This window comes from Pleurodeles waltl, chromosome 1_1, assembly GCF_031143425.1.
Source record: "Pleurodeles waltl isolate 20211129_DDA chromosome 1_1, aPleWal1.hap1.20221129, whole genome shotgun sequence".
NCBI classification, from domain to species: domain Eukaryota; kingdom Metazoa; phylum Chordata; class Amphibia; order Caudata; family Salamandridae; genus Pleurodeles; species Pleurodeles waltl.
This window is the reverse complement of record NC_090436.1, coordinates 739,770,986-739,789,338: the sequence shown is the minus strand read 5'-3', so window position 1 is coordinate 739,789,338 and position 18,353 is coordinate 739,770,986.

Sequence of the window (18,353 nt, the reverse complement as noted above, 5' to 3'; positions counted from 1 at the left end):
AACAAGGGGACCAAGTCCAAAAGTCACAAGCAAGTCGGAGATGGGCAAATGCCCAGGAAATGCCAGCTGCGGGTGCAAAGAAGCTTCTACTGGACAGAAGAAGCTGAGGTTTCTGCAGGAATGAAAAGGGCTAGAGACTTCCCCTTTAGTGGACGGATCCCTCTCGCCGTGGAGAGTGGTGTAGAAGTGTTTTCCCGCCGAAAGAACGCCAACAAGCCTTGCTAGCTGCAAATCGTGCGTTTAGCGTTTTAGGACGCTGCTGGGGCCCTGGAGGGACCAGGAGGTCGCAAATTGGACCAGGAGAGAGAGGGGACGTCGAGCAAGACAAGGAGCCCTCTCAGCAGCAGGTAGCACCCGGAGAAGTGCCAGAAACAGGCACTACGAGGATGCGTGAAACGGTGCTCACCCAAAGTCGCACAAAGGAGTCCCACGTCGCCGGAGACCAACTTAGAAAGTCGTGCAATGCAGGTTAGAGTGCCGTGGACCCAGGCTTGGCTGTGCACAAAGGATTTCCGCCGGAAGTGCACAGGGGCCGGAGTAGCTGCAAAAGTCGTGGTTCCCAGAAATGTAGCCCAGCGAGGTGAGGCAAGGACTTACCTCCACCAAACTTGTACTGAAGAGTCACTGGACTGTGGGGGTCACTTGGACAGAGTTGCTGGATTCGAGGGACCTCGCTCGTTGTGCTGAGAGGAGACCCAAGGGACCGGTAATGCAGCTTTTCGGTGCCTGCGGTTGCAGGGGGAAGATTCTGTCGACCCACGGAAGATTTCTTCGGAGCTTCTGGTGCAGAGAGGAGGCAGACTACCCCCACAGCATGCACAAGCAGGAAAACAGTCGAGAAGGCGGTAGGATCAGCGTTACAGAGTTGCAGTAGTCGTCTTTGCTACTATGTTGCAGGTTTGCAGGCTTCCAGCGCGGTCAGCAGTCGATTCCTTGGCAGAAGGTGAAGAGAGCGATGCAGAGGAACTCGGATGAGCTCTTGCATTCGTTATCTAAAGTTTCCCCAGAGACAGAGACCCTAAATAGCCAGAAAAGAGGGTTTGGCTACCTAGGAGAGAGGATAGGCTAGCAACACCTGAAGGAGCCTATCACAAGGAGTCTCTGACATCACCTGGTGGCACTGGCCACTCAGAGCAGTCCAGTGTGCCAGCAGCACCTCTGTTTCCAAGATGGCAGAGGTCTGGAGCACACTGGAGGAGCTCTGGACACCTCCCAGGGGAGGTGCAGGTCAGGGGAGTGGTCACTCCCCTTTCCTTTGTCCAGTTTCGCGCCAGAGCAGGGCTAAGGGGTCCCCTGAACCGGTGTAGACTGGCTTATGCAGAATTGGGCACCTCTGTGCCCAACAAAGCATTTCCAGAGGCTGGGGGAGGCTACTCCTCCCCTGCCTTCACACCATTTTCCAAAGGGAGAGGGTGTCACACCCTCTCTCAGAGGAAGTTCTTTGTTCTGCCATCCTGGGCCAGGCCTGGCTGGACCCCAGGAGGGCAGATGCCTGTCTGAGGGGTTGGCAGCAGCAGCAGCTGCAGTGAAACCCCAGGAAGGGCAGTTTGGCAGTACCAGGGTCTGTGCTACAGACCACTGGGATCATGGGATTGTGCCAACTATGCCAGGATGGCATAGAGGGGGCAATTCCATGATCATAGACATGTTACATGGCCATATTCGGAGTTACCATTGTGAAGCTACATATAGGTAGTGACCTATATGTAGTGCACGCGTGTAATGGTGTCCCCGCACTCACAAAGTTCAGGGAATTGGCTCTGAACAATGTGGGGGCACCTTGGCTAGTGCCAGGGTGCCCTCACACTAAGTAACTTTGCACCTAACCTTTACCAGGTAAAGGTTAGACATATAGGTGACTTATAAGTTACTTAAGTGCAGTGTAAAATGGCTGTGAAATAACATGGACGTTATTTCACTCAGGCTGCAGTGGCAGGCCTGTGTAAGAATTGTCAGAGCTCCCTATGGGTGGCAAAAGAAATGCTGCAGCCCAAAGGGATCTCCTGGAACCCCAATACCCTGGGTACATCAGTACCATATACTAGGGAATTATAAGGGTGTTCCAGTAAGCCAATGTAAATTGGTAAAAATGGTCACTAGCCTGTTAGTGACAATTTGGAAAGAAATGAGAGAGCATAACCACTGAGGTTCTGATTAGCAGAGCCTCAGTGAGACAGTTAGTCACTACACAGGTAACACATTCAGGCACACTTATGAGCACTGGGGCCCTGGGTTACCAGGGTCCCAGTGACACATACAACTAAAACAACATATATACAGTGAAAAATGGGGGTAACATGCCAGGCAAGATGGTACTTTCCTACACAACCCCCCCCCCAAACGATGGACAATAAGACTAGCCATGACCTGATGAGTCTTCATTGTCTAAGTGGAAATATCTGGAGAGTCCATCTGCATTGGAGTGGCTACTCCCAGGTCTATGTTCCACTGTATAGTCCATTCCCTGTAGGGATATGGACCACCTCAACAATTTAGGATTTTCACCTTTCATTTGTTTTAGCCAAAGTAGAGGTTTGTGGTCTGTCTGAACAATGAAGTGAGTGCCAAACAGGTATGGCCTCAACTTCTTCAGAGCCCAGACCACAGCAAAGGTCTCCCTCTCTATGGCAGACCAACGCTTTTCTCTAGGGGTCAACCTCCTACTAATAAAAGCAACAGGTTGATCCTGGCCCTCAGAATTAAGTTGTGATAGGACTGCCCCTACTCCTAATTCAGATGCATCAGTTTGGACATAGAATTTTTTAGAGTAACAAGGGCTTTTCAGGACAGGTGCAGAGCACATGGCCTGCTTCAGCTCCTCAAAAGCTTTCTGACAGTTTGCTGTCCATAATACCTTTTTAGGCATTTTCTTGGATGTGAGGTCATTAAGAGGGGCTGCAATGGAGCCATAGTTCTTAATGAACCTCCTGTAATACCCAGTGAGGCCTAGGAAGGCTCTCACCTGAGTCTGAGTGGTAGGGGGAATCCAATCAATAATTGTTTGGATTTTCCCCTGAAGTGGTGCAATCTGTTCCCCACCAACAAGGTGTCCCAGATAAACCACCTTACCCTGCCCTATCTGGCACTTTGAAGCCTTGATAGTGAGGCCTGCCTTTTGCAGGGCCTCCAAAACTTTCCATAGGTGGACCAGGTGATCATCCCAGCTGGAGATAAAGACAGCTATATCGTCCAAATATGCTGCACTGAAAGCTTCCAGCCCTTGCAGGACTGTGTTCACGAACCTTTGAAAAGTGGCAGGTGCATTTTTTAAACCAAAAGGCATTACAGTAAACTGGTAATGGCCTCCAATGGTAGAAAATGCAGTCTTAGGTTTAGCATCTTCTGACAATTTGATCTGCCAATACCCTGCAGTCAAATCAAAAGTGCTTAGATACTTGGCAGATGCCAGTGTATCTATGAGCTCATCTGCCCTGGGTATAGGGTGAGCATCAGTTTTGGTTACCAAGTTGAGACCTCTATAGTCTACACAAAACCGCATTTCCTTCCTTCCATCTTTGGAATGGGGTTTTGGTACCAGTACCACAGGAGAAGCCCATGGACTGTCAGAGTGCTCAACTACTCCTAGTTCTAACATTTTCTGGACCTCTTGCTTTATGCAGTCCCTGACATGGTCAGGCTGCCTATAGATCTTACTTTTGACAGGTAAACTGTCTCCAGTATCTATAGTGTGCTCACACCAAGAAGTGGTACCTGGCACAGTAGAGAAGAGTTCAGAGAATTGATCTAGGAGATTTATGCAATTATCTTTCTGCTCAGCAGTAAGACAATCAGCCAAAACTACACCTTCCACAAGAGCATCTTGTTCTGTGGAAGAGAAGAGATCAGGTAGAGGATCACTGTCTTCTTCCTGTCCTTCATCAGTTGCCATGAGCAGGGTGAGATCAGCCCTGTCATAGTAGGGTTTCAGGTGGTTGACATGGAGCACCCTAAGGGGACTCCTGGTAGTGCCTAAGTCAACTAAATAGGTGACTTCCCCCTTCTTTTCAACAATTGTGTGGGGACCACTCCATTTATCTTGGAGTGCTCTTGGGGCCACAGGCTCCAAGACCCACACTTTCTGCCCTGGTTGGTACTGAACCAAAACAGCCTTCTGATCATGCCATTGCTTCTGGAGCTCTTGGCTGGCCTGAAGGTTTTTACTGGCCTTTTTCATGTACTCAGCCATCCTTGATCTGAGGCCAAGTACATAATCCACAATATCCTGCTTAGGAGCTTTTAAAGGTTGTTTCCAACCCTCCTTTACAAGTGTGAGTGGACCCCTAACAGGGTGTCCAAAAAGAAGTTCAAAGGGGCTGAAGCCCACTCCTTTCTGGGGTACCTCCCTGTAGGCAAAAAGGAGGCATGGTAGAAGGATATCCCATCTCCTGCGGAGTTTTTCAGGGAGACCCATAATCATGCCTTTGAGAGTTTTATTAAATCTCTCCACCAGTCCATTTGTTTGTGGATGATAGGGTGTTGTGAACTTGTAAGTTACACCACACTCCTTCCACATGGCCTTTAAGTATGCAGACATGAAATTGCTTCCCCTGTCTGATACTACTTCCTTTGGGAAGCCCACCCTGGAAAATATTCCCAGGAGGGCCTTTGCCACTGCAGGAGCTGTAGTGGTCCTTAAATGAATAGCTTCAGGATATCTTGTGGCATGGTCCACTACCACTAAGATGAATCAATTGCCTGAAGCAGTAGGAGGGTCAAGGGGGCCAACTATGTCAACCCCTACCCTTTCAAAGGGAACCCCAACCACAGGCAGTGGAATAAGGGGTGCCTTTGGTGTGCCACCTGTCTTGCCACTGGCTTGACAGGTTTCACAGGACTTACAAAATTCCTTTGTGTCCTCAGACATCCTAGGCCAATGAAACAATGGAACCGGTCTGTCCCAAGTTTTCATTTGACCCAGGTGCCCAGCTAGGGGAATGTCATGTGCCAGGGTTAGGAGGAACTTCCTGTACTCCTGAGGAATCACTAATCTCCTGGCAGCTCCAGGTTTAGGATCCCTATGCTCAGTGTACAAGAGGTTGTCCTCCCAGTAAACTCTGTGAGAGTCACTGACATCCCCATTAGCCTGTTTGACAGCTTGCTGTCTGAGACCCTCTAATGTGGGACAGGTTTGCTGTGCCACACTCAGCTCCTCTCTGGCAGGCCCCCCTTCACCCAAAAGCTCAGCAGTGTCTGCTTCCAGCTCCTCTGGTGTAGGTTCTGCACAGGGAGGGAATTCTTCTTCCTCAGAAGTTGAATCCACTGTAGAGGGAGGGATAGTAGGAAGTGGTTTGCTTCTACTAGCCCTAGCTTTAGGGAGCACTTGGTCCATTGTTCCAGGATCCAAGCTTCCCTGTCCTTTTTGCTTTTTGGCCTGAGCCCTTGTCAAAGCAAAAATATGCCCTGGGATGCCCAGCATTGCTGCATGGGCCTCCAACTCCACATCTGACCAAGCTGATGTCTCCAAATCATTCCCTAATAGACAGTCTACAGGTAAATCTGAAGCTACCACAACTTTCTTTGGACCAGTAACCCCCCCCAGTTGAGATTTACAACAGCCATGGGGTGGCTAAGTGTGTTGTTGTGAGCATCGGTTACTTGGTACTGGTGACCAAGTAGGTGTTGTTCAGGGTGGACCAGTTTCTCTATGACCATAGTCACACTGGCACCAGTGTCCCTGTAGGCCTGAACCTCAACACCATTTATTAGGGGTAGCTGCTTGTACTTATCCATATTAAGGGGACAAGCAACTAAGGTGGCTAAATCAATAGCCCCCTCATAGACTAACACAGCCTCTGTGGCCTCCCTAACAAGGCCAACCCCAACTAAGTTACCAATAGTGAGCCCAGCTACTCCCTTGGATTGGCTATTAGTAGGTTTGCTCCCACCACCACTGCTATTAGTAGGGACACTAGGTGTAGCAGTAGGGGTTGTAGTGGTAGGAGGCTTGGTGCCTTTCTTTGGACAACTGGGATCTGTTGTCCAATGGCCTTTTATTTTACATAAATAGCACCATGGTTTCTTTTCCTTGTTCTGATTAAAAGAGGATTTGGGCCCACCACCCCCACCAGAGTGTTTTTGTGGGCCTGATGAAGACTCATTTTTAGATTTGTCCCCACCCTTGTCAGAAGACTTACCATCCTTCTTTTTGTTGCCATCTTTGTCACCCCCTGTATGAACTTTTCTGTTCACCCTTGTTCTGACCCATTTGTCTGCCTTCTTTCCCAATTCTTGGGGAGAGGTCAGATCAGAGTCCACCAAGTACTGGTGCAACAAATCGGACACACAATTATTAAGAATATGCTCTCTCAGGATCAAGTTATACAGGCTGTCATAATCAGTAACTTTACTGCCATGTAACCACCCCTCCAAGTCCTTCACTGAATGGTCAATGAAATCAACCCAGTCTTGTGAAGACTCCTTTTTGGTCTCTCTGAACTTTATCCTGTATTGTTCAGTGGTTAAGCCATAACCATCCAGGAGTGCATTCTTAAGAACTTGGAAATTATTAGCATTATTTTCTTTCACAGTAAGGAGCCTATCCCTACCTTTTCCACTAAATGATAGCCATAGGATAGCAGCCCACTGCCTTTGAGGGACATCCTGTACAACACAGGCCCTCTCAAGTGCAGCAAACCACTTGTTAATGTCATCCCCCTCCTTATAAGGGGGAACTATCTTGTGCAGATTCCTGGAATCATGCTCTTTTGCAGGATGACTATGGGGAATACTGCTGCTGCCACCATGGGTTTCTAAACCCAGTTTCTGTCTCTCCTTCTCTACTTCTAAAGTCTGTCTATCCAAATCCAGCTGTTGCTTCTTGAGCTTCAGTCTGGTTTGTTCCACTCTCAATCTATTGAGCTCCCTTTCTAACAATCTGTCATCAGGGTGGGTGGGAGGGACATGCCTTGAAACAGAAGTGTGGTGAGAATGGACAGAAGGAGACCTGTCCCTTACAGAAGCCACCCTAACAGCTTGGCTAACAGAAACATCACTACCAGTATGGTGAGAAAAAATGCTTTCGCTATGATGTGAGACAACACTATTTATATGGTGTGGCTCATCATCATTAACAACTATGCTAGACTGTCTAGTAATGGGCAGGCTAGGAAGTTTCTTTCCTGAATCTTTTCCTGGGGGAGTCCCTGGAACAGATTGAGAACCATTAGCTACTTTTTCAACAGATGGGGCACTTCTAGCCTTATCCTGTTCTCTAAGCATGTTAAGTAACAGTTCTAAGGAAGGTTTCTTCCCTACACTCAAACCTCTCTCTATACAGAGACTCCTTGCTCCTTTCCAGCTAAGGTGGTCATATGCAAGTTTGGACAGATCAACATTTTGGCCTGTGCCAGACATTTTTAGAGAGAGTTAAAGTGATAGTAGAAGATAAAAAGTTTGTCAGAGCTTTTAGAAAGACAGAGAAAAAAAAACTTTTAAAACTTTTTAGAACTTTTTGGAAAGTTAGAAGTACTTTTCAGCACTTAGAAAAGAGTGAAAAGAGGAAATGCAAAACTTTTTGGCTATGTGTATATACACTGACCTTGTTTTGTATATTTTTCTCTTCTGAAAAGTACAATGACAAGAGTGGTAAGTAGTCTCAAAGCACTTATCCCACCGCTGCACAACCAATGTAGGAGGCTGGACTGGTTTGTAGTGAGTACCAAGGGGTACTTGCACCTTGCACCAGGCCCAGTTATCCCTTATTAGTGTATAGGGTGTCTAGCAGCTTAGGCTGATAGATAATGGTAGCTTAGCAGAGCAGCTTAAGCTGAACTAGGAGACGTGTGAAGCTACTACAGTACCACTTAGTGTCATATGCACAATATCATAAGAAAACACAATACACAGTAATACTAAAAATAAAGGTACTTTATTTTTATGACAATATGCCAAAGTATCTTAGAGTGTACCCTCAGTGAGAGGATAGGAAATATACACAAGATATATATACACAATAGCAAAAATATGCAGTATAGTCTTAGAAAACAGTGCAAACAATGTATAGTTACAATAGGATGCAATGGGGAAACATAGGGATAGGGGCAACACAAACCATATACTCCAAAAGTGGAATGCGAACCACGAATGGACCCCAAACCTATGTGACCTTGTAGAGGGTCGCTGGGACTATTAGAAAATAGTGAGAGTTAGAAAAATAACCCTCCCCAAGACCCTGAAAAGTGAGTGCAAAGTGCACTAAAGTTCCCCTAAGGACAAAGAAGTTGTGTTAGAGGAATAATGCAGGAAAGACACAAACCAACAATGCAACAACTGTGGATTTCCAATCTAGGGTACCTGTGGAACAAGGGGACCAAGTCCAAAAGTCACAAGCAAGTCGGAGATGGGCAAATGCCCAGGAAATGCCAGCTGCGGGTGCAAAGAAGCTTCTACTGGACAGAAGAAGCTGAGGTTTCTGCAGGAATGAAAAGGGCTAGAGACTTTCCCTTTGGTGGACGGATCCCTCTCGCAGTGGAGAGTCGTGCAAAAGTGTTTTTCCGCCGAAAGAATGCCAACAAGCCTTGCTAGCTGCAAATTGTGCTGTTAGCATTTTTGGACGCTGCTGGGGCCCTGGAGGGACCAGGAGGTCGCAAATTGGACCAGGAGAGAGAGGGGACGTCGAGCAAGACAAGGAGCCCTCTCAGCAGCAGGTAGCACCCAGAGAAGTGCCAGAAACAGGCACTACAAGGATGCATGAAACGGTGCTCACCCGAAGTCGCACAAAGGAGTCCCACGTCGCCGGAGACCAACTTAGAAAGTTGTGCAATGCAGGTTAGAGTGCCGTGGACCCAGGCTTGGCTGTGCACAAAGGATTTCCGCCGGAAGTGCACAGGGGCCGGAGTAGCTGCAAAAGTCGTGGTTCCCAGAAATGTACCCCAGCGAGGTGAGGCAAGGACTTACCTCCACTAAACTTGGACTGAAGAGTCACTGGACTGTGGGGGTCACTTGGACAGAGTTGCTGGATTCGAGGGACCTCGCTCGTCGTGCTGAGAGGAGACCCAAGGGACCGGTAATGCAGCTTTTTGGTGCCTGCGGTTGCAGGGGGAAGATTCCGTCGACCCATGGGAGATTTCTTCGGAGCTTCTGGTGCAGAGAGGAGGCAGACTACCCCCACAGCATGCACAAGCAGGAAAACAGTCGAGAAGGCGGCAGGATCAGCGTTACATAGTTGCAGTAGTCGTCTTTGCTACTATGTTGCAGGTTTGCAGGCTTCCAGCGCGGTCAGCAGTCGATTCCTTGGCAGAAGGTGAAGAGAGAGATGCAGAGGAACTCGGATGAGCTCTTGCATTCGTTATCTAAAGTTTCCCCAGAGACAGAGACCCTAAATAGCCAGAAAAGAGGGTTTGGCTACCTAGGAGAGAGGATAGGCTAGCAACACCTGAAGGAGCCTATCACAAGGAGTCTCTGACGTCACCTGGTGGCACTGGCCACTCATAGCAGTCCAGTGTGCCAGCAGCACCTCTGTTTCCAAGATGGCAGAGGTCTGGAGCACACTGGAGGAGCTCTGGACACCTCCCAGGGGAGGTGCAGGTCAGGGGAGTGGTCACTCCCCTTTCCTTTGTCCAGTTTCACGCCAGAGCAGGGCTAAGGGGTCCCCTGAACCGGTGTAGACTGGCTTATGCAGAATTGGGCACCTCTGTGCCCAACAAAGCATTTCCAGAGGCTGGGGGAGGCTACTCCTCCCCTGCCTTCACACCATTTTCCAAAGGGAGAGGGTGTCACACCCTCTCTCAGAGGAAGTTCTTTGTTCTGCCATCCTGGGCCAGGCCTGGCTGGACCCCAGGAGGGCAGATGCCTGTCTGAGGGGTTGGCAGCAGCAGCAGCTGCAGTGAAACCCCAGGAAGGGCAGTTTGGCAGTACCAGGGTCTGTGCTACAGACCACTGGGATCATGGGATTGTGCCAACTATGCCAGGATGGCATAGAGGGGGAAATTCCATGATCATAGACATGTTACATTGCCATATTCGGAGTTACCATTATGAAGCTACATATAGGTAGTGACCTATATGTAGTGCACGCGTGTAATGGTGTCCCGCACTCACAAAGTTCAGGGAATTGGCTCTGAACAATGTGGGGGCAACTTGGCTAGTGCCAGGGTGCCCTCACACTAAGTAACTTTGCACCTAACCTTTACCAGGTAAAGGTTAGACATATAGGTGACTTATAAGTTACTTAAGTGCAGTGTAAAATGGCTGTGAAATAACGTGGACGTTATTTCACTCAGGCTGCAGTGGCAGGCCTGTGTAAGAATTGTCAGAGCTCCCTATGGGTGGCAAAAGAAATGCTGCAGCCCATAGGGATCTCCTGGAACCCCAATACCCTGGGTACCTCAGTACCATATACTAGGGAATTATAAGGGTGTTCCAGTAAGCCAATGTAAATTGGTAAAAATGGTCACTAGCCTGTTAGTGACAATTTGGAAAGAAATGAGAGAGCATAACCACTGAGGTTCTGATTAGCAGAGCCTCAGTGAGACAATTAGTCATTACACAGGTAACACATTCAGGCACACTTATGAGCACTGGGGCCCTGGGTTACCAGGGTCCCAGTGACACATACAACTAAAACAACATATATACAGTGAAAAATGGGGGTAACATGCCAGGCAAGATGGTACTTTCCTACACTGACCAACAAGAATTATATCAGACCCTAAATCCTACTGAGCTCTTCATTTCAGACTCACTGACCCAGTTTGTAGACCCATGACCCAAAATATGTACAGCCATATTCTGTAACGTTACTACTTTAATCCAGTAACACAGTGTACTACGCCACCACACAATAATGTAAGAAACTGGTTTATTATTTAGGGTGGACAATGTCCAGCTCAAGGAATAATCACAACTCTTTTCAAGGTAAACTCTTAAAACCACTAAATTAACCTGAGCTAAAGCCCCTGGTAGCTGTGGCACAGAGTAGGCAGGCTTACCATACATCAATGTGTAAGGTATTTATGCAGTACTAAAACAGTAATAAAGGTAAAATGCCAAAGAATAAAAATCCCAAGCTGGATTAGAAAACTAAATTAAAATGCAATAGATCAAATTGCTACCAAAGTGGAAAACATCAAATAAAGGGGACTAGATTTATGAGCACAGGTTGGATACACTGGATACACCAATCAGGTTCATCCTAGTCAAACAATTTACCTTATGTCTTAGGACCTTGTTTATATATTGATAGAAAGTTTAATCTGTGACAACGGCCATAAAGTTCCCTACTGGCCAATACAGTCGTCTGCCCTCCGCACCAATATGTGGTCGACCTTAGAATTAATCATGACAGAGGCTAATCTGTTTCCTTCCTATGTAGCCTTTCATCAAAGAGTAAAATTCATTGATGACATCAAGGAGGTTCCTGACAATGCCTTTATAAATGACTGCCAGCTAGGTGAGAATTGCTAAATCTAGCGGGCAAAGCAATCTTGGCCTAGCAGTCATAAAGTCCTCTACAAGACCAAGGGAGAATAATACCTCCATCAGTAATTAAACTGGGCCCTAATTCTTTAAAGAACCTGCTCTTCAGGAGTTCTGCAGAAGCTCCTATGGGTCACTTCTAAGGCTTCCAGGGCAGCACTTAGAGGCCAGAACTCCCTCCAACACAGGCCACCAGCAAGGTCCATTTGTGATCCAGTTGCTTCTGATCAAATGGGCATTCCGGGGAAAGGTCTATTGCAGCTTGCTGTCTCTCGGTTGCCACGCAGGATGTCAGTCAAGTATCAGTGTTTTAGTAGCATTATAAACACCAGGGCCCTCATTCTGACCTTGGCGGGCGGCGGAGGCCGCCCGCCAAAGTCCCGCCGTCAGGTTACCGTTCCGCGGTCGAAAGACCGCGGCGGTAATTCTGACTTTCCCGCTGGGCTGGCGGGCGGTCGCCTTCAGACCGCCAGCCAGCCCAGCGGGAAAGAGGCTTCCACGATGAAGCCGGCTCGGAATCGAGCCGGCGGAGTGGAAGCTGTGCGACGGGTGCAGTTGCACCCGTCGCGTATTTCACTGTCTGCGCAGCAGACAGTGAAATACATGTAGGGGCCCTCTTACGGGGGCCCCTGCAATGCCCATGCCAGTGGCATGGGCACTGCAGGGGCCCCCAGGGGCCCCGCGACCCCCCCTACCGCCATCCGGATCTCGGCGGTCTGACCGCCGGGATCTGGATGGCGGTAGGGGGGGTCGGAATCCCCGCGGCGGTGCAGCAAGCTGCGCCGCCGCGGAGGATTCAATGGGGCCGCGGTACACTGGCGGGACCCCGCCAGTGGTGCCGGTCCGACCGCGGCTTTACCGCCGCGGTCGGAATCCCCATTGGAGCACCGCCGGCCTGTCGGCGGTGCTCCCGCGGTCCTCCGCCCTGGCGGTCAAAGAGCGCCAGGGTCAGAATGACCACCCAGGTGTCTATGGCCCTCATTACAACCCTTGCGGTAGGTAATATAGCGGGGGTAATACCGCCCACAGGCCGGCGGTAACAAAAATGGAATCACGACTATGGCAGAAACCGCTCAGACAGACAGCCACTTTAACACACCGACTGCCAGGGCAGAATCAACAAGCACCACGGTGGTAACCGCCAACAGCCAGGCAGAAGACAATGTAACGCCCACTCTATTATGACCGGCCTATCCGCCACCTTTTCAGGGGTGGTGCCAACGACATCAAAAGCCTGCCGGACTAAGATCTCAGAAGTCAAAGGACTCACCTGTGGAGACTCAGGGAACAACCACGACTCCATGGACCCCGAGTTGCATGTCTTCCCCATGCTCGTCTACCTTGTGCTTCATTATGAACACCAACGCCGGCGAAAACGACCAGGGTGAGTACTTCCACCTAGCACACAAGGGAGGGGGGAGGAAAAAGAGAGTGACACACACACACGCAACACATACACCCCACCCCAACACCATACACAAAAGCAGATGCAAGGACAAAATGATTTGAAGAAAGTGAATGTGATACAATAATATACTATGAATATACATATTTACAAATGTAGGGACACTGCCCAGTCCTCAATGTCCGCGGGCCACAGGGCCACAACACATAGACCAAGGCCCCACCTCACTCCTGCAACAACACAGAGAAAACACTGCAGGGGCATCAGGTTGAAAATAGACAGGCACCTCAGGGGGACAGGAAATGGGGGGACCTCAGCCAAAAGATGGTACAACACCACTGGTCCTGGAAGGGGCAACATGCCCTGTGCACTGTGCTGGGGAGTGCAAGGACACAGTCTCTCAAGTGGGTGACTTGCCCACTGCTTGGTCCTGGGGAGTGCAAGGCCACAGTCACTCAAGTGGGTGGTTTGCGCACTGTTTGGTCCTGGGGATTGCAAGGCCACAGTTTCTCAAGTCAGTGGTTTGCCCACTTATTGGTCCTGTGGAGTGCAAGGCCACAGTCTCTCAAGTGGGTGACTTGCCCACTGCTTGGCCCTGGGGAGTGCAAGGCCACAGTCTCTCAAGTGGGTGGTTTGCCCACTGCTTGGTCCTGGGGAGTGCAAGGCCGCAGTCTCTCTAGTGGGTGGTTTGCCCACTGCTTGGTCCTGGGGAGTGCCAGGCCACAGTCTCTCTGGTGGGTGGTTTGCCCACTTCTTGGTCCTGGGGAGTGCAAGGCCACAGTCTCTCTAGTGGATGGCTTCTTCCACTGGTTCTGGAGGGTGCATTGTGCCCAGTGTGCTTCATCCTGGGAAGGATGGGGTGAATGGATGGCTTCTTCTACTGGTTCTGGAGGGGGCATTGTGCCCTGTGATGCAGATCTTGGGGAGTGCAAAGTCAGAGTCTCTCACCTGGGTGTCACACCCACAGGATTTGCAGGGGCCAAGCCGCACAACAGCCCATGGATGCAGGACTACACACTGTCCACCGCCGGTGACGGCTGCTCAGTGGTGGCAGTGGTGCTGGTGCTGGCAGTGGTGGGGGAAGCCTCCAGCCTTCCCCTGCAGCCTCGGATGGCTGCCCACTGGCCCTGCTGCTGCTGGTAGTGGTGCTTGTGACGGTGCTGGCAGTGGTGGGGGGAGGCTCCAGCCCTTCCCCTGCAGCCTCGGATGGCTGCCCACTGGGACTGCTGCTGCTGGCAGAGGTGCTGGTAGTGGTGCTGGTGGCAGTGCTGGTGCTGGTGGTGCTGGCAGTGGTGGGGGGAGGCTCCAGCCCTTCTCCTGAAGCCTTGGACGGTTGAACCACCATGGTTGGTGGTGGGGGCTCTGAATGAGTTCCAGCACCAGGCCTCCTGTCCTTCCTGCCTGCACCTGTGGGATGATGTGTAGTTCTTGTGTCTGCCCTGAACCACTCCTGTGTGTTGTCCCGTGTGCATGCTGGTCTGCCTGTGTGCTTGGGATAGGTTTGGATTGAGGGGAATGGGATTGGGTGGAGGGAATTGGAGTGGGGAGGCTAGAAACAGGGACAATGCCTGCCATCAGAGAGGAGTCCAGAGCCTGGATTGATCTCTGTTGGGCTGCCATGCCAGTGTGAATGCCCTCCAGGAATGCATTGGTCTGTTGCATTTGGACTGCCAGCCCCTGGATGGCATTCACAATGGTTGACTGCCCAACAGAGATGGATCACAAGAGCTCATTAGCCTCCTCATTCAGGGCAGAAGGGCTAACTGGGGCAGGGCCTGAGGTGTCTGGGGCGAAGGAGATGCCCATACTCCTGGGTGAGTGGGCATGGGAAACACGCTGAGGGGCTGCTGGGAGGGAGGTGCTAGTACGGGGGTGGTGGCTGTACCTGTAGTTGGGGTGGGCACAGAGGTGTCCGCCACCACCAAGGAGCTTCCATCAGAGGAGGTATCACTGTCCGAACTGTCCCCTTCAGTCTCCACCGTGGTGCTCCTCTCGCCCTCTGTCCCTCTGGTGCCCTCACCGCCGGTGGATTCGGCCTCCTGGGCCCTGTGGGATGCAGCTCCCTCCGTCGCCGGTGCCTCTGCTCCTCTGCCAGATGATGCTATTGCACATAAGGACAGGGTGACAAAACAAAAAGTGGGGGAGAGACAAAGGAAACACTTGTTCAATGGCGGCAACAACACCACCGTTGGCATACACAACACACACACACACAAACACACAGGGAACAGTCCTAAGCACTAGGCAATGCACTACCAGTCACAATGCTAGCCACCAGCCCATGGACATGGACACCTAACACCAATTGCAGCATACCTGAGACCCACAGACCCCTGCCCAGTAGTGGATGCCTACTGGCTTGGATGGAGGAAGTTTACATCAGACCCTGCCCAACATGGGAGCTATCCTGCAATGTCCGGAATGGCCTAGGGGCACCCACAGGCCCACATCCTCCACCGGGATACCACCACACCATGTGCAAGTAGTATATTGGGGCACTGTACTCACCCCCTTGTGGCTGCTGTGATGCCCCCAAGCACCCATCCAGCTCCGGATAGGCCACCGCCAGTATGCAGGCCATCAGGGGGGGTCAGGTTTCGACGGGCACCCCTTCCTCATTGCGAGGCCATCCTCAGCAGGCCCTTCCGACATCTTCTGTACCCAGCATCTCAGGTGCTCCCACCGTTTCTGACAGTTGGCGCTCCGCCTGCCGTGGACCCAAAGGGTCCGCACATCCTTGGCAATTGCACGCCATATACCCTTTTTCTGATGGGCGCTGACCTGCAGACAAATACACATAGGTAAAGGTATCAGTCAGTCCGTCCTGCCTGTTACACTCATGGCCCACCATAGCCCTTCACCCCCCTTATGCACTGACAGGGCCAAACTTACATGCAGCATGCTTCCCTGGGCCCTTCCACCAACGCCCCACACAAGGTCTTCACACACAGCACTCCAAGCATTCATGCCCCATGCATCGTGCTCACAGTGTACTCACCTGTTGGTCTGGAGGCCCATACAGAATTCAGTACTGGGGTAGAACCCCATCCACCAGTCTCTCCAACTCCACCGCAATGAAGGTAGGGGCCCTTTCCCCAGTGACACAAGCCATGGTCGGTTCCAGACACAGGTCACAGCAGCACATGCAGTGTAGGTTCTGTCCTGTTGAAGGACAGGTAGCAAGTGAGTGAACAGATAGAAAATGGCGGTGACGTGCGTGGCGGTGCGTACTGTCACCACCGGATTACACCACCATTGGCCACTGTAACCCTTAGGGCCCAATAATAACCAATGAGGAGTTGCACAGCGGTACTCGCAGCCTCCCGCAACGGTGCACAACGTCAGAGGAATTACCTCATTTCTGCATCTCCTTCTATACAGGACAGGCAGACGCCATTTCAGGGGGGGCAGGCCATGGCATCTAACTGCGTCACAGTACACATAAACACCATTTGGACCTATCCAGCAATATACTGTTACAATCACAACATGCAATGAAGTGTAGTGTTTGAAAATATGAGCCACTGACCAGCTGCTCACTGTTTTGCCCCATAGATTGCAACCGCTGCGGAAGAATAGGAGATGGAGTCCTGGTGGACTTGACAACAATGGAGGACAGGCACATTATCCTCCCCTATAGATTGGACAGGGCTACAATCACAGTGCTGTGTGCCCAATTGGAGCCTGACCTGATATCTGCTATCCGTCACCCCACTGGGATCCCCCCTCTTGTGCAAGTCCTATCTGTGCTCCATTTCTTTGCAACTGGCTCCTTCCAAGTGACAATGGGCTTGGCAGCAGGAATGTTACAGCCAATGTTCTCAATAGTGCTGACCAGAGTGTTGTCTGCACTGATTAAACACATTCGCAGCTACATCGTTTTTCACCAGGTGGAGGATTTGGCCACAGTGAAAGCTGATTTCTATGCAATGGGACATATCCCCAACATTATTGGGGCAATTGATGGTACACATATTGCATTTGTTCCACCCCCCAAGAAATGAACAGGTGTTTCAGAAATCAAAAGAGCTTTCACTCAATGAATGTGCAGATGGTGTGCCTGGTGGACCAGTACAATTCCCATGTCAATTTAAAGTATCCTGGGTCTGTGCATGATGCCTTTATCTTGAGGAATAGCAGCATCCCATATGTGATACCTCAACTCCAGAGTCACCAGGTGTGGCTAATAGGTGAGCCCTGGTTCCCACCCAGTGGATGTTGCTGTATGGGTATAATGTGGGCCATAAGGGTTAGTGTGTGTCTAACAATTGTCCCTCAATATTTGCAGGTGACTCTGGTTACCCCAACCTCTCATGGCTACTGACCCCTGTGAGCAATCCCAGGACAAGGGCAGAGGAATGTTACAGTGAGGCACATGGGCGAACAAGAAGGATTATAGAGAGGACATTCGGCCCCCTGAAGGCTCAGTTTCCTTGGCTCCATCTCACAGGTGGTTCCTTGTGCTATTTACCCAAGAAGGTCTGCCAGATCATTGTGGCATGCTGTATGTTGCACAACCTTGCTTTACGTCACCAGGTGCCTTTTCTGCAAGAGCATGAGGCTGGAGATGGGCGTGTGGCAGCAATGGACCCTGTGGATAGTGAAGATGAGGAGGCAGAGAATGAGGATGAGAACAACAGAAGTGCAATAATTTGTCAATACTTCCAATTACACACAGGTAAGACAGTGTAACTTCACTTTTAATTTACAGTTTTGTGTTTGACATTGTCACTGGCAGGCTGATTTTCCCACTACTATGGCCACTCACTGTACCATTTGGCATCTGTATTTTCAGATATTTGTGCTCCACTATCTCTCCTGGTGTGTTGCCTGCAGCCAACTACAGGTCATTCCTATGTATACATTACTGTACAGTTGTATTGCAGTGTTTATACCTTGTTAAACTAATATACACGTAAATCGTTTGACATACCCCATACTTTTTTTTCAAAGGGTGTTTATTTAATGCTAAGAAGTAGAGGGGGGTGTGCAATGGGCTGGGGTGATGGTGGAGGAAAGTCCAGGATAGAGTCCAGTCTATGTGGATCACAGGTGCATTGTCCAAGGGGGCATAGGAAGGGGAGCAATGGCAGTTCAAGGTGGACAGGGTGACAGGGTGGGACACAAGGGTGACATTCAGGAGAGTCTTTTTTCCTGGTAGGAGTCTTGGCAATAGTCTTTGGCTTCTGCCTGGATGGAAGGGAACGTTTGCGGGGTGGTTCTCCTTCTGCAGGGGAGGGGTGCTGGTGGCCTGTTGGTCCTGTGACGGGGCCTCCTGTCCACTAGCGGCAGCGGAGGTGAAGGGCTGTTCATTGGTTTGGCTAGTGGTAGGGGCCCGGTGGTGTGCCACTGCCTCCCTCATAGTGTTGGCCATGTCTTCCAGCACCCCTGCAATGGTGACCAGGGTGGTGCTAATGTCCTTCAAGTCCTCCCTGATCCCCAGGTACTGTCCCTCCTGCAGCTGCTGGTCCTCCTGCATTTTGTCCAATATCTGGCCCATCGTCTCCTGGGAATGTTCGTATGCTCCCAGGAT